The sequence below is a fragment of the Neovison vison genome, chromosome 4, assembly GCF_020171115.1.
Source record: "Neovison vison isolate M4711 chromosome 4, ASM_NN_V1, whole genome shotgun sequence".
Taxonomy (NCBI): Eukaryota; Metazoa; Chordata; class Mammalia; order Carnivora; family Mustelidae; genus Neogale; species Neogale vison.
In genome coordinates, this window is record NC_058094.1 from 198962398 (window position 1) to 198980637 (window position 18240).

The 18240-nt window shown below is 35.9% G+C and overlaps 1 protein-coding gene across 1 annotated transcript in view; it reads right to left on the minus strand.

Annotated features, from left to right (window-relative positions):
- The window catches only part of ASZ1 (ankyrin repeat, SAM and basic leucine zipper domain containing 1), a 58593-nt gene that overhangs the window by 30196 nt on the left and 10157 nt on the right, over positions 1–18240 (minus strand). The gene's annotated exons all lie outside the window — the stretch shown is intronic.

Below are 18240 nucleotides of genomic sequence, written 5' to 3' on the forward strand. Positions count from 1 at the left end.
TTCAGATTTTGATGATTTTTGATTGTGTACCCTCTTCTGGCCTGAAAAGGCCTCTCAGGCATGGAAGGTTCAAGACAGCAACCCTGGCCTCGCCTATCAGTACTGTGGTTCTTAGGGATTGCCAGAGAGGGTTCCTATCTGTTTCTTTCTTTAGGAAGTTACTCCTTATCCATTCCAGACATTATTCCCTTTCCTGTTTGAAAAAGAACCTTACTAAAACTTTACAGATACCGGGACGCCTGGGTGGCTCAGTGGGGTAAGCCTCTGCATTCGGCTCAGGTCATGATCTCAAGGTCCTAGGATTGAGCCCCACATCAGGTGTTATGCTAGGCAGGGAGCCTGCTTCCCCCTCCTTTCTTCCAACCTCTTTGCCTACTTGTGATCTCTGTCATATAAATAAATAAATCTTAAAAAAAAAAAAAAACTTAATGGATATCTAAAATTTGTTGTGGAGGGGCAACACTTAAGCATTTGTTCACTTTAACATCTCAAAGTCATAAACCCATTTTTTAGAAAATTCTTGGTCTTTTCTTTGGTTGTGTTTTTCTCTCAGAATTTGTAAAATCATTTCATCAAGTTAAAACAATTCCCTTGGCACTCTGAATGAGATGTTTAATTTTACAGACTAATTTAGATAAAAAACAAATGTCCTTTTTTAATGCTGAGTCATCCCAGTCAACATGACATATCTCTTTAATTTAATCTTTTGTTTCACTCAGTGTAGTTTTAAACTTTTCTTCATTTGGTTCTTTCACATTTCTTGTACACTCTTCAATATTTATGCTTTTAGCTCTTGACACTGGGATCTATTATCTCTTTGTATTCCCCAGCTGGTTGTTATTTGTAAGTTGAAAACCAACTTTATTTTGCCTATTAGTATTAAAAAAAACTGTATCATTTTATGATTACTACTGCTAACAATTTCTGGGTTATCTTGGGGTTTATCAAGCATATAGGCATATAATATAAATTATTAGAATTTTATCCCCTCCTTCCTAATAAAAAAGGCCCAATAGTTTGATCAAAGGTAACATAGTTCAGTGGTTTAAAACAAGATTTGGCAAAATTTTTCTATAACAGGCAAGAGAGTAAATATTTTAGGATTATAGGGTATACAAGGCTGTGTCACAGCCACTCAAATCCACAGCTGTAGCATGAAAATAGCCACAGACAATACAGAAATGAATAAGCATGGCCCTGCTCCAGTAGAACGTAAAAGATTTGCAAACTCTTGGTTTAAAGCAGAAGTTATAGGGACGCCTGGGTGGCTCAGTTGGTTAAGCAGCTGCCTTCAGCTCAGGTCATGATCTCAGTGTCCTGGGATCAAGTCCCACATCGGGCTCCTTGCTTGGCAGGAAGCCTGCTTCTCCCTCTGTCTCTGCCTGCCATTCTGTCTGCCTGTGCTTGCTCTCACTCGCTCTCTCTCCGACAAATAAAAAAATAAAATCTTTAAAAAAAAAAATTTAAAGCAGAAGTTGTATACTTGTAAATATAAGTATAGTCATTCTACCGAAGTTCAAAAGTAGTGTTCAGCATTTATTGTCTATGTAACCTTGCGAAGTTTCTTACATTCTTACTGCCTCAGTTTCTCTAACTTTATAGGGACATGATGATAGTTTCTACGTTTGTGGCACCTATTTGTGATATTATCATACCTGTGGTAATGACATAATAATGTTCAATAACCAGAACAGATACTAAGATTAAATAAATTATCTGTCATTATTAGCTATTTTTGTTATTTGTATCTTGTTTTCTTCTTTTGCACGTAACTGAATTGCCCTATAATTCCCAAAACAATGTTAAGACAAAAAGAGAGCTAATGTTAAGCATCCTTGTCATCTTCTTGGAATCAATGCAAATGCCTCTAGTGTTTCTCTGTTAAGTATATGACTTGTTTTGGTTTCAGTTATATGTTGATGACATTAAGGAACTATTCATATAATCAAACTGGACTAAGGTTATGAAAATTGTAATGTGATATGAACTTTTGTAAAAACACCACTCTGGCCATCTATTATGATGGTACCCTCCCTTTAAAAAATTCCGATCTATTTAAAAATATACTTCCCTAATATTGAATCATTTTTTTGTAGTTGACATGAATCCCATAGAATCACTGCATGTTTTTTTGTTTTTGTTTTTGTTTTTTTTTACACAGAGAGAGAGATTACAAGTAGGCAGAGAGGCAGGCACAGAGAGAGGGGAAAGCAGACTCCCCGCTGAATGGAGAGCCCAATGCGGGGCTCAATCCCAGGACCCTGAGATCATGACTTGAGCCGAAGGCAAAGGCTTAACCCACTGAGCCACCCAGGTGCCCCAACATGTTACTTTTAAAATTTGCTGATAACATTCATTTTCCTCATACTTCATGAAAGATCTGGGATTTTTGTATTTATATTTGTAACTGAGATCAATTTATAAAGTTTGTTGGAGTAGATAATTTTTTAATCTGGATTTCAGAATCAGTTATATTTGCTTTATAAAAAAGAACTGACAGTCTTCTCTCTGTTTTTATACTCTGGAGCTATTTAAATTGTACAAGTGTAATCTGTTCCTTAGAAATTTAAAAGTAGTAGCTTATTCAACTCCCTGAGCTTAGAACTTTTTTTTTGGAAGTTAGCTTTCTGACAATTTTTCCTCAAAAGATAGAAATCACAACATAAAACTAAAAACAACAACAAAAAACAGCACAAATGAAAACATACTAGAAATACCATCTTCAACACATATAACAAAAAGCTAAGAGATCCAAAATACAAAAAGATCTTATAAATCAGTAAGAAGCATGTGGACTACCAAACAGAAACAATGGCAAACATCACAGACAACTAATAGACAAAGAAATATAAACAAGTCACAAAAACGTGAAAGACTAATCAATTAGGTATTATTGAAAAGTATGCAAACAAAAATGAAGAATCATTGTTTGGACTGGAAAATTTAGAACATCAAAAATATCCAGTGATATCATGGTATATGTGCTCTCAAATACTGTTGGATGTAGCATAAAGTAAGCAAATTTTTCAGAAGACAATTTGACAGCATCTAACACAATTCTAAATATAACCATATCTTTGAGTCAGAAACTCTACTTTTGGAATATGTTCCATAGAAAACCTACCCACATTTCCAATGTAATTTTTTGTAATACTAAAGAATTTTTTGTAATACTAAAGAATGGAAAACAATCCAACCGTTTTCCAGTAAACTATCAGGTTAAGCAATAATAACAGCACATCTATACAGTAGAATATTATGCAGCCATTATAAAGAGAGAACTATAGTTATCATGCTGGCAGTATAATGTCTGCGAAACACAGATCAGTTGAAAAAACAGTTGCAATACAGTAGATAGCATTTAATTCCATTTAAAAGCAAAGGAAAACAAAGGAAAAATGCTAACACACGGAAGAAATTCTGTAGGAATATATAACAGCCTATTACAGAGTAGGAAAAAAAAGGCTTTTCACTTTCTAAATTACATATTTTTAAACAAATTTTAACAGGAACATTTTGTAATTAGAATTTTAAGTAAAAATGCATTTGATAACTATCTTGACGTACAATGGAACCAACATTCTTCAAATTCAAGCAAAATTACTATTTTCAATTCTGAATACATAGTCCATGGTTCTGGCAAGAGCAACAGCCTTTTAACTGGACTTCTTGGCTCCAACTGATCCTCAACCTACTGTCAGAATAAACTTTATAAAATTCTAATACATTCCTTTTTCTTAAAATTGTTCAACAGCTTTCAGGATGAAATTCATATTTTCTAGCATGGATTAAACAGATTATTATTTAGCCACTGCTAAATTCTGACTTATTTTCTACTCTAATACCATATGATCTGGCTATATAAATTACAATTGCCTGAATAAAATGTGCACACTTATCCTTCTCCGCCTGAAGAGGCACCTCCCTCTACACTAAATATTCTTTTCTACCATCACTTGACTGCTATTCATTCCTCAAGTCTCGATTCTAAAGCTGATACTATAGGAATCTTTCACTTGACATCTTCATCTCTCTTAAATTCTCTCCTAATTTCTATTCATAGAGAAACCCTCTATTACCGCTAATCTTACTATACTGTAAAAGTTTATAGTTTTGTAATCTCTTCTACTATATTGTCAAATTCCTTAGGCAGGAAACGAATCTGTTACTTTGTATCTCCTAGTGCTTTGCACATATTGTTTAATTAAACCTAGCTAATATACCAGCGATACTGTTTTTTCCTTCTCTACTATAGTTCCTCAAAAATTGTTAATGGTCAAGAGCTGCCTAAAAAAATTAAATGTACACATGTTATTATTACTAAAATTTTTTTCTGGATGATACAGAGCCATTTATCTCTATTTCATTTCAATAAAACTTCCACTAGAGGGCATACAAGGAAAAGTAGAAACAAAACTCAGCCTAACAGGAAAAAAATGTACCATCATAATGATATATTTATAATTTCTCTGTACCAAGGGCAAAATGGTTGGTTTGTCGGCATGTCACAATTTTACCATATAATTAAGTTTTATCTACTGTTTTTATACTCTGCTTTAAGCAATCAACCTTTAGCTGGGGTATTAATGTAACAACTATTAAAAAGGAGACTCAGACAACAATAAAATGCTATGAATAGGGACATCCATTTCCAGCTAGCAGGATAGTTTTATTTTATTAACGCTCCTACTAACAAAGGCTGTAAAAGATGACAAAATACTAAATATGTTTGAAGTCCTGCTAGAAAATCAAGGCAGCCAGAACACAAGAAGCCAGTATCTTGGGGGAAAAGAGGCATTTGTTGAATTGAGTACCAAAATCTCTGTCACTTTCTCTCTTGAGACAGTCACCAATTCCTGGGCAGCATAAGCAGAAAGTAGTACCTCTAGGCCTTCTTATGTGGATAAAGACACAAAAATTGGAGTTCAAGGCTACCAACCAAGAATTTCAAGAATTAAGGGTCTGGAAAAAAAGAGAATAGCAAAAAATAAAAGGAACCCTGTAGAAAAATGATCTTCTCCTGTGCTTTTATCTTCAAGGCATATGCAGATTCCTAAGATACACAAAATACGTGTGGAGAGGAGAGAGGAAGACCATAAAACAGATGCCACAAGGCTGAACAGACAGGTAAGAAGAGCTTTTAGAATTCCCATAAAACTGAGGAGACAAAATTATCATTCATGACCATGAAAGGGTAAATAGCTCAGATAAAATACCACGTTTGAGTTGAGATCACTGAAGAGCTATAAGGGAAATAGATTAATCCTGAAACCCAACCTGAGCCATCATAATCAGTTATTAGATCAAGGTTCTAACTCCCAGTCAGTAGAAAATATTTTCTGGAAGCAAAGAGACCTGCACAGATGTTTATAATATAATATCTAGCATTCAATCAAAAATTACTAGGCATTCTAGGAGACAAAACAAGTGACCAAGAGAAAAAGAGACAATTAAAAAAGACCTATAGATGTTACTAGAAATATACTTTAAAATAAGTGTGATTCATATGCTCCAAAAAACAGAAGACAAAGAATAAATTTAGAGACCTGAACCTTAGGAGGAAAAAAAGAGGTAAGCAGAAATTCTAGAACTGAAAAACAGGACTGCTGAAATTAAGACATTAATAGATGAGTTTAATGGCAGATTAACTGCAGCAGCAGATTAGTAACATGGAGATTAGGAGGACGCCAGGAGAAAATACCCAAGGTGAAGTGTGAAGAGGAAAAAAGAACAAAAAATAAAGAAAAATTGTTAAGAGACATATGTGATATGGGTATAATGGTCTAAACCTCAGAGAAAGAATGAAGTAAAAGCAGTATTTGAAGACATATTGGCTGAAAAACTCTTGACTCACAATAAATTTTAAAAGTTTTAAATGGATTGGCGCCTGGGTGGCTCAGTGGGTTAAGCCACTGCCTTCGGCTCGGGTCATGATCCCAGGGTCCTGGGATCGAGTCCCACATCGGGCTCTCTGCTCAGCGGGGAGCCTGCTTCCCTCGCTCTCTCTCTGCCTGCCTCTCCCGTCTACTTGTGATTTCTCTCTGTCAAATAAATAAATAAAATCTTAAAAAAAAAAAAAAGTTCTATAAATCCCAAACTGAACAAATTCAAAGATATACCTAGCAGTATTATAGCAAAGTTGACTCAAACAAGAAACAAGCAAAATCATAAAAGCACAAGAGGATAAAACACAATACCTTCAACAATAAATTAACAGTTAGGTTTTCAATAGAAACAAAGGAAGCCAGGAGACAGCAAAATGAAAGCTTGAAAATATCAAATGGAAATAACATCTAACTTATAGTCTATGCTCAATTAAAATTACTTTCAAAATTAAAGTTTTAATAAAAATGTTTTCAAACAAATCCCATCCATTTTTTTCAAAGAAATGGAATAAATAATCCTAAAATTTACACAGAACCAGAAAAGACCTCAAATAGCCAGAGGAATATTGAAAAAGAAGGCCAAAGTTGGTGGCATCACAACTCCAGACTTCAAACTCTATTACAAAGCTGTTGCCATCAAGACAGTATGGTACTGGCACAAAAACAGACACATCAGTGGAACAGAGTAGAGAGCCCAGAAATAGACCGTCAACTCTATGGTCAACTAATCTTCGACAAAGCAGGAAAGAATGTCCAATGGAAAAAAGACACTCTCTTCAACAAATGGTGTTGGGAAAATTGGACAGCCACATGCAGAAAAATGAAACTGGACCATTTCCTTACATCACACACAAAAATAGACTCAAAATGGATGAAGGACCTCAATGTGAGACAGGAATCCATCAAAATCCTTGAGGAGAACACAGGCAGCAACCTCTTCGACCTCAGCCACAGCAACTTCTTCCTAGAAACATTGCCAAAGGCAAGGGAAGCAAGGGCAAAAATGAACTACTGGGACTTCATCAAGATCAAAAGCTTTTGCACAGCAAAAGAAACAGTTAACAAAACCAAAAGACAAATGACAGAATGGGAGAAGATATTTGCAAACGACATACCAGATAAAGGGCTAGTATCCAAAATCTCTAAAGAACTTTTCAAACTCAACACCCAAAGAACAAATAATCCAATCAAGAAATGGGCAGAGGACATGAACAGACATTTCTGCAAAGAAGACATCCAGATGGCCAACAGACACATGAAAAAGTGCTCCACATCACTCGGCATCAGGTAAATACAAATCAAAACCACAGGTGGGGTGAGATACCACCTCACACCAGTCAGAATGGCTAAAATTAACAAGTCAGGAAATGACAGATGCTGGAGAGGATGTGGAGAGAAAGGGGAACCCTCCTACACTATTGGTGGGAATGCAGCTGGTGCAGACACTCTGGAAAACAGCATGGAGGTTCCTCAAAAATTTGAAAATAGAGCCACCCTACGACCCAGTAACTGCACTACCGGGTATTTTACCCTGAAGATACAAATGTAGTGATCCGAAGGGGTACGTGCACCCGAATGTTTATAGCAGCAATGTCCACAATAGCCAAACTATGGAAGGAACCCAGATGTCCATCAACAGATGAATGGATAAAGAAGATGTGGTGTACATATACAATGGAATACTATGCAGTCATCAAAAGAAATGAAATCTTGCCATTTGCAATGACGTGGATGAAACTAGAGGGCATTAGGCTTAGCGAAATAAGTCAATCAGAGAAAGACAATTATCATATGATCTCCCTGATGTGAGTAAGTTGAGAGATAAGTTTGGGGGGTAGGAAAAGAATAAGTGAAAGAAGATAGGATCAGGAGGAAGACAAAGCACAAGAGACCCTTAATCTCACAAAACAAACTGAGGGTTGCCAGGGGCATGGGGGTAGGGAGAGGGTGGTGGGGTTATGGACATTGGGGAGGGTATGTGCTATGGTGAATGCTGTGAAGTATGTAAACCTGGCAATTCACAGACCTATACCCCTGGGACTAATAATACATTATATGTTAATAAAAAAATAAAAAATTATATTAAAAGCTTTTTTTTAATTTTAAAAAGCTAAAAGAAAAAAAAGTGTTTTCAAACAAAAACAGACTCTGTCACCAGCAAATATACTAAAGAAAAGTTTTAAGAAGACAAATGAAATAAAAGAAAAAAAAAAAAAGAAGACAAATGATCCCTCATTGAAACATGAAAATATAGGATGGAATTAAGAATACCAAAGAGAATGAATATATGATTAAATCTAAATAAGAGTCTTTAATAACAAAATTCTTGATAACAATAATAAAATGATGGTAATTATGTCCTATGATATTTAAAACACATAAAGATTTAAAATGTATGACACCACCACCACAAACGAGTGGGATGAGCAAATGGAGTTAAAATATTCTACAATTCTTGACATTTTCCAGGAATTGGTAAAAGTATTATGCCAGTGCACTAAATATGCCAATTTAAAGGGAACTATTATTAATCTGAGTTTAAAAAAAAGAACTATCTGTTGTTTACTTTAAATAAAAGCACACAGAAAGGCTGAAAGCAAAAAGATGGAAAAAGATACCAAAAGAAAGATGATGCAGACATACTAATATTAAAGTATATTATAATAAAGAAGCATTACTAAACATGCAGAGAAACATACTTCATAAAGGGTTAATACATCAGGAGTATGGTGGTCTTAAAACCTAAGCAAAAACTGATCAAAATAGAAATCACAGTAAACGACAGAACAAGGAAAAAAAAATCAGTATTCATTGAGAAGGTTTGGCTAACAGAACAAATAAATGTGCCCTAATTAATATGCATGGACTATTATACCCAAATACTGTCAAATTATTTGTGGAAGTGAACATGGAACATCTGCAAAAACTGACCACATTCTGGGCCATAAAGAAAATGTCAACAAACTGTAATGATCTGAAATCATGTAGAATGATGTTCTCTGACCACAGTGGAATTAAGACAGAAATCAACAACAAAAAGAAAACTAAGAGATTTAAAAAAAAATGTTATATATTCAAACACCAGACTATTTATCAGCAATAAAAAGAAACAAGCTACTGATACATAAAACATGGATATATCTCAAAAATATTATGCTTAGTGAAGAATTCAGATACTAAGAGTATATAATGTATGATGCACTAAAGAAAACACTAATCAGGGTAGGAAAAAAATAATAATGGTTGCCTCTAGGGTTCAGATGATTGTTTTGGAAGGGACCTCAGAGAACTTCCTAGGGTAGTGGGAAAATATTCTGTATTGAACAGGATACAAGCTACATGGGTATATTTGTCATACTCCAAACTATACACTTAAGATCTGTACATTTCACTTTGTACATCAGATGTCAGTGAAAAAATGAAATAAAAAATTTACCAAATGAGATTATCTTTATAGATATATGAATGGATTACTGTATCTAAGTACATGTGGATGATAATCAATCCAACTTGGGCAGGAAAAATACATACAAATTACAAGACAAATTACATACAAAATACAATACAAATTACTTGTTAACTGTGGGGAAGAAAGAAGTGAAGTGAGTATGACTGGGGAGGATGCACAGTGGCCTTTAATCATAGCGTATTATTTTAAACATATTTAAAGTAAAATAAGAATCAATACATGGCTTTTCAAAGACTATGAGAGTTACAGCTTTAATATGTAAAGTTTTATTTTTTTTCTTGATTTTTAATAAGTCTTATTGGCATTAGTAAAGGCCAATGGATATTAAAAATTAGTATCTTGACAAGATCCAATAAATCTCGACTAAGTAAAGGCCCTAATTAGTGGATAGTTCTACAAAGGCATATTAACAGGAGATATTAAACTTCCCTAACAAAAATGGATTCACGGGGCGCCTGGGTGGCTCAGTGGGTTAAGCCGCTGCCTTCGGCTCAGGTCATGATCTCGGGGTCCTGGGATCGAGTCCTGCATCGGGCTCTCTGCTCAGCAGGGAGCCTGCTTCCCCCTCTCTCTCTCTGCCTGCCTCTCCATCTACTTGTGATTTCTGTCAAATAAATACATAAAATCTTAAAAAAAAAAAATGGATTCACTTCTTTTCTCATTCATGAAGTTGTTGCCCTAACACTGGAATGCAGGAAAACTTTTTAAAAGGAAATATAACTGTAGCAGTATGTTTCTTATTGCTAAAATACCATCTATATGTATACAAGAGAAGCATAATGAAGAAATAAATTATTTTAATCTTATGCTTCATTATATCAGCAATCCATCCTTCTTTAGCACAGACCATTAATATGTAGAAAGTAATCTAATTTGGTGGAAACCACTGAAACAAGGTATATTTAAGGAAGAAAAAAACCCTTTCACTTCTGAAAGCTATAAAATCATGAGAGAAAACTTAAAATTTTTTTTTATACTATTCACTTCTTCCAGGACTTCTAGTACCACTGGACAACTGAATACAAAAAATATAAACCAAGGCAAAGCAATTAAAATAGTAAGTAACAAATTACATTTCATTTGATCTATGACAACATCAGTTTTAGGAAGCACACCAATTTCAGAAATGCCACTATGTGAAAACATGTGTCAGAATACATGAAATATGATTGGTTTTTCTTTCAAATTAATCTTTTGTGTGAAAACGCATATGGTGACCTAAGGCTAATCAATACCAAAGTTCAAAGAGAGACTTCAGAAGAGGATGGATTATAATTTCTAATTACAAAGCATCTGAAACAATTATAATCACTAATTGGGTAGTCTTAGTGTTAGACAAACTACAGCTTCACTTAAAAAAAATCATTCTTTCAGCAGTTAGAACAGTTTAAAGACTACCTGCTGAAGTTACAGCATAACTAACTTCCCTATTTAGCTAGCATCCAGTATCTTTTCTTTCTTGTTAAGTTACTAGAAAGGGTAGGTCATATCCATTCTTTCCACATCCCCAACTCTCTTTTACTCCTCAACCACAACAATAATAATCCAGATATTTGTCATATTGAAATATTTAACAATTTTTAAGTTCAAAGATAAGATATACTTACACATTTATGTAAATTTTATTAACATGATAAAAATGTGTAAAGAAAAATAGTATACTTATCAATTTAGTTAGTTAGTTAGTTTATTTATTTATTTATTTGACAGACAGAGACCACAAGCAGGCAGAGAGGCAGCAGAGAGAAAGGAAGGGAAGCAGGCTCCCCGCCAAGGAGAGAGCCTGACTCAGGGCTTGATCCCAGGACCCCAAGACCATGACCTGAGACCAAGGCAGAGGCCCCAACCCACTGAGCCACCCAGGCGCCCCTTATCAATTTAGTTTTATAAATCAGTAAGAAAATGTACTTCAGAAATTATGCTCTTATAATACAGTACGGGAAATATCAATTTAAGTAAGAGATATGTGGTAAGCATCTACTATGAAATGGTAACATGTTTAGTACTTTCATATTTGTTATATTGTTTTAATTCTCACAGCTACCCCACTAGCTAGTTAGGTATCACATCCATCAATCACTGAAGAAAATGAGCCTTAAATACTCCAAAAAGACTTAATGGCTCCATCAGCTTGGGCAAATAGGTGAGACAGTATTCGGACCCAGATCTTCAGCTTCTAAGTCATCTTTCACATTTTCTGTGATATACATGGATTGACATATTAACTACTTCACAAATAATGTTTCAGTTAAGTTTTGTAAAGAAAATAGACAAATGATCATTCTATGTCAAATCTATTAAAGTCAATAAAAACTTGATAAATATCAAATTAAAGAACTGTGAAGGAATCGCAAAATATATAGTGCCAGGATAGTCAAGTGGCTCACAGGGAAATCAAGACTTTTATACAAGAAAACAACGAAAGGACAACACATGAGATGTATAAAAATGTGCTGAACAAGATGTTCACACACCCAAAATCATAGCTTGTGGACTTAAAAACAAAGGAAAGCATCGTAGACTATTAACCTGACACTTGAAGACACAATTTGAATACACAGTGAAGGAAGAATAAGATATTCCAAACTGAAGAATAACAAAAGCAAAAACACAGAGGCAGGAATGACCATGTATCTGAGGAATAATGTTGAAATGAAATGGAGTTAGGCTTTAGGGAGTAGTGAGAAGTCATTAAGGTGGGATCAAATTACAGAGAGGTCTGGCTTTCATTGAGAAGACAAAAGGAAGTGTGTTCTACAGGTAACTGCACATAAGACTGACTAAATTACACACCTAGTGCAGTCAAAAATATCAATTAGGAGGCAATTAGGGCAGCCCTTAAGGTAGGATTATAAATATCAAAGCTGCAATGAATTTAAGAGATAGTATAAAGAACAAATTAGGGACAACATTTTTTAAAAAGATTTTATTTATTTATTTGAGAGAAAGAGTGAGTGAGCACATAGGGAGAAGGAGAAGCAGACTCCTGTTGAGCAGAGAGCCTGGCTTGGGGCTCCATTCCAATTCCAGGACCTTGAGATCACGACCTGAGCCAAAGGCAGACGCTTAACTGACTGAGCCACCCAGGCACCCTGGGACAAATTATATATAAAAGCAAATGAAAAGTCTGAGATAAATACCAATTTTTCTTGTTACAAATTTATGTTCAAAATTCAAAGTTAATTATTGCTTGAAGATTACAGTTAAAAGAAAATACAACAATTGTGGCCCCGAAGAAAAGACTTTTTAAAAAAGATTTTATTTATTTATTTGACACAGACAAAGAGAGATCACAAGTAGGCAGAGAGGCAGGCAGAGAGAGAGGGGGAAGCAGGTTCCCTGCTGAGCAGAGAGCCTGATGGGGCTCAATCCCAGAACCCTGAGATCACGACCGGAGCTGAAGGCAGAGGCCCAACCCACTGAGCCACCCAGGCGCCCCAACATTTAAGGTGACATGGTAAATCATTAGGACTGTCCACCCAATATTGCTGATTCTCCTGTGACACAGTAAAATTATATTTCCTCACTCCTTTAAAGTTAGATATGACCACAATTAAATAAAAGAAATGGTATCTATCTTTTCCAAGTGGGAAGGTTTAGTAGCCAACACACAACTTAACCACTGGTGCTAGACACCAAAAAAACAAAGTCAAGTAAGAATTTGGAAGCTATTTTTTTTTTTTAATTTGTTTTAAAGTCTTGGTTTCTTTGGAGATTAGTGTCAAGGGCTTTCATCAACTAGCTTTTCTTAGCTCTATCCTCTCCATTCTGTGCTTTCAAAAGGACCAAGTAGATTTCCAGGTTTACGAATAGCACACAAAGGTATTTGTCACTGTTTGCATACATGGTAAACCTGCTAACAAAGATAAAATCAGTTCCTATATGCAGATAAAGAAAACACAGGTAAATAAAAAGATGAGCAAAGGATCTGGATAGGCAATTTATAAAGATACACTAGAAGAAAACCCCTGCAACATAACAATTTCTAGTATTGTTTTCTAAATAAGCTATTTTTAAATTCTTTCTGAAAATATTATTGTGACTTCAGCCAATGTTTTCAGAGCAAAGATATGCTACATATTTATTTAAGACTAGAAAACAAGTTAATCTTATAATCCAAAATTACACCTCAATCTACCAAATGCTCCAGTGACATTTACAACTAAATTTATATTCTGAGAAAGTAACATTTTTCCCAGAGTATTTTCTGTCTATTAGAAGAGGCAATAACATTCAACAAGTTAACAATCACACAATGATTACGTCAAAACCTTGGATATCAGTTAATGTGTGCTGTCTTATCAATGGTAATAAAAACATCTATTGAAATTAAAATGCCACATCATTCTACAAAACCTTTATCTTATGTCTGAGCAGTCTGAATATAATAAACTTCTTTGCCAGGAAAACAGCCTTCTAAACATAAAAATATATGCAACATTTTTTAATGCAAGAAAATGTTTCAGAAAAAATGTTTCAGAAAACCTGGAGAGAAGAACCCACACAATTCCTAAAAACAGAAATTACAGAGGTGCCTGGGTGGCTCAGTGGGTTGGGGCCCCTGCCTTCGGCTCAGGTCATGATCTCAGGCTCCTGGGATCGAGCCCTGCATCAGGCTCTCTGATTAGCAGGCAGCCTGCTTCCCCCTCTCTCTGCCTGCCTCTCTGCCTGCTTGTGATCTCTGTCAAACAAATAAGTAAAACCTTAAAACACACACAAACACACACACACACACACACACACACACAGAAATTATAGGGGTGCTCAGTGGCTCAGTCAGTTAATTATCTGCCTTGGGCTCAAGTCATGATCTCAGGGTCCTGGAAATGGAATGGAGCCCCATGCCAGACTCTCTGCTCAGCAGTGGTCTACTTCTCCCTCTCCCCCTGCCCTTCCCCTTCTGCTCATGCTCTGTCTCTGGCTTTCTCTCTCCAACAAATAAATAAAATCCTTTTTAAAAACCCCAGAAATTATAATTATATATACTTTCTGAAAGCTTACTATTACTCTAACAATAAAAATTTCAACTCCAAACTTAAGGCTAGACTGAAGAAGTTTTCAAAAAATTTTTAAAAGAATTTATTTATTTGACAGAGATAGAGCACACACAAGTAGGGGGAGCAGGGGAGAAGGAGAAGTAGGCTCCCCACTGAGCAGGGAGCCCGATGTAAGATGCGATCCCAGGACCTCGGGATCCTGACCTGAGCCAAAGGCAGACACTTGACTGACTGAGCAACCTAGGCGCCCCAAGAAGTTTTCAAATTTTGTCATATATCCAGTCATCTAATACATACCTTTTAGACCTTAATAATTTATAATGTCATTGGTTATCACATTACCCATATGAAAAAAAAACAATGGTTGGTAAGTCCATATTATGGCACAACTGCCAAGTTGGGAGTAATTTGATTATAGGCCATCTTGTTTTCAGGGCTAAATATTACTAAGCTACATTGAGTGATAATATTTTTGTGTTCACATACTTGCTTTTGACATCTGTGCAATTTTAAAATGAAAACATTCAACTATCTACAATAATTTGGGAAAAAGAAGAAAAAAAATCCCAAGATATAAGCCAAGTAACACAAACACGTGTTTTACAACAATTAGAAAAGACCATGTTGTTTAAACTGGTTGTGTTGAAAAATCCTGAACATAGACAAGATGGGAAACATAAATACATTCCTATGGTAGATCCTGTTTGGATTAAACTGTTGTAAATTACTTTATGAAAGCTGTACTACATTCAAAGTTTTAAATATTTGAGAGCCACTTTTCTGTTCTGTAAAAAACACATTATCTACCATGTAGGTGTAAGGATGATATTAGAAAATTTATTCAAGAGCAATCAACACACTGCCTGGTACACAGTTTCATTTAAAAACAAGCTAAAAAACTAACCCCAGAAACAAATTCTAAAGCAAAACAAAACAAAAAACAAAAAAATGACAAAACTTAAACCAGAGTTAAATTTCCATATTTGCTAGACACAGTACACTGTGCTAAGAATCGTCAGTAGCAAGGTCCAAGAGAAATATAACATATGATTTGTGTTCACTTAAAAACGGCTTTCAAGGTGTCAGTTTTGTTTTTTTTTAACCATGTGTCCCACAGGAGGAAAAATAAAAATAATTTTAAAAATTAAGAGAAAATAATAAAAAAACAAGGTATGTCTATAGGTGGTAATACAGAAAGTTCATCAATAAATATTAAATTAGTGCTATTTTCAACAAGATAAAAGTCTGCATGGAATGCAAGGAATTAAAGAGCTAACAAAAGATCTATAAGTAAAAGAACTTCTAAATGTTTTCACTTAGAAGATGCAGTTTCGGGGCGCCTGGGTGGCTCAGTGGGTTAAGCCTCTGCCTTCAGCTCAGGTCATGATCTCCGGGTTCTGGGATCGAGTCCCGCATCGGGCTCTCTGCTCAACAGGGAGCCTGCTTCCCTTCCTCTCTCTGCCTGCCTCTCTGCCTATTTATGATCTTTGTCTGTCAAATAAATAAATAAAATCTTAAAAAAAAAAAGAAGATGCAGTTTCTACTTCTATTAATGGCAAGCTAATTTGTATCAAAATTGTGAAGGCATCTAAAACAGCTAAGTGAAATTTTATTTTTATTTCTTAAAAACTGAAGGACTAATAAAATATTGAAGAACCACTAAACCAAAATCTAGATGGCAAAACTCCAAAGAGGTAAATAAACATAGCATTTGTGGTTGCTTTTGCCTTTAGGGCACTGGCCAGTCCAGAAGAACCCAATGGAAAAAGGAGCTATGGCTTTGGAGGCAGTGAACACAAAGAGGAACAAAATTAAAAGTTCTGGGCCTATACAAAGTAGAAAGTTTACTAAACCATACTCAATATACATTAAGCTGGAACTCTAAGGGTTACACCTTCAGGGTAAGACTACACCAGAAATAGGGGTGCCTGGGTGGCTCAGTGGGTTAAAGCCTCTGCCTCTGGCTCAGGTCATGATCTTAGGGTCCTGGGATCAAGTCCCACATCGGGCTCTCTACTCAGCAGGGAGCCTGCTCCCCCCTCTCTCTCTCTGCCTGCCTCTCTGCCCACTTGTGATCTCTGTCAAATAAATAAATAAAATCTTAAAAAAAAAAAAAGCTACACCAGAAAGAAACTAGCTTTCTTAGTATATATCACCAAATAATCCAGGGAACTTCAACCTCTGAACTTAGGTTACATGACTGCTGGACTGATGGTGCTCAAGGTACCTTTTAGAAACATATAAATTCCTACCTGATGGCATCATGTTATTCTGAAAAGTTTTAAACTCTAATGATTAGCACCTAGTTATGAGTCAGAAGCATAAGAAGCTACTGCTAACAGAAACAAACCCACCGAGATTTCAGATATTATTACTACAGTTGACTCTTGAACAACATGGGTTTGAAATGCATAGGTCCATTTATACACAGATTTTTTTCAATAAATACCGTATAGTACAGGGGCACCTGGGTGGCTCAGTCCGTTAAGCATCCAACTCTTGATTTCAGCTTAGGTCATGATCTCAGGATTGTGGGACCCAGCTTCGAACTGGGTTCCATGCTCAGCACCGTGTCTGCTGGAGAGTCTTTCCCTCCCTCTCTCTGTATCCCTCCCCCATACATATTCTCTTTCTCTCTCTCTCAATAAATAAAACCTTAAAAAAAAATAGTCTAGTACTATAGTTTTTCTTTCTCCTGACTTTCTTAACATTTTCTTTTTCTAGCTTACTTCACTGTAAGAATACAGTATATAATACATATAACATACAAAATATGTATTAATTGACTATTTATGCTATTGGTAAGGTTTCTGCTCAATAGAAGTTGTTAAGTTTTAGGGGAATCAAAAGTTATATATATATGCAGATTTTCACCTTACAGAGGGTTGATGCTCCTAACCTCTGCATTTTTCAAGGGTCAACTGCATGTTTGCCATATAAGAAGTTCTAATTTAGGGGCGCCTGGGTGGCTCAATGGATTAAGCCGCTGCCTTCGGCTCAGGTCATGATCTCAGTGTCCTGGGATCGAGCCCCACATCGGGCTCTCTGCTCAGCGGGGAGCCTGCTTCCCTCTCTGTCTCTGTCTGCCTCTCTGCCTACTTGTGATCTCTCTCTCTGTCAAATAAAATAAATAAAATCTTAAAAAAAAAAAAAAAGAAGTTCTAATTTAGAGCTTGAAAATGTCTTCAGGGAACAAAGAGCTATAAAAAGTGACAGTGCTCCATTGTGTATATATACCACATCTTCTTTATCCATTCATCTGTTGATGGACATCTAGTTTCTTTCCATAGTTTGGCTATTGTGGACATTGCTGCTATAAACATTCGGGTGCACGTGCCCCTTTGGATCACTACGTTTGTATCTTTAGGGTAAATACCCAGTAGTGCAATTGCTGGGTCATAGGGCAGTTCTATTTTCAACATTTTGAGGAACCTCCATGCTGTTTTCCAGAGTGGTTGCACCAGCTTGCATTCCCACCAACAGTGTAGGAGGGTTCCCCTTTCTCCGCATCCTCGCCAGCATCTGTCATTTCCTGACTTATTCATTTGGAATACTATGCAGCCATCAAAAGAAACGAAATCTTGCCATTTGCGACAACATGGATGGAACTAGAGCGTATCATGCTTAGCGAAATAAGTCAAGCTGAGAAAGACAACTATCATATGATCTCCCTGATATGAGGAAGTGGTGATGCAACATGGGGGCTTAAGTGGGTAGGAGAAGAATCCATGAAACAAGACGGGATAGGGAGGGAGACAAACCATAAGTGACTCTTAATCTCACGAAACAAACTGTGGGTTGCTGGGGGGAGGGGGTTGGGAAAAGGGGGGTAGGGTTATGGACATTGGGGAGGGTATATGCTTTTGGGTAAATTGGAAGGGGAGGTGAA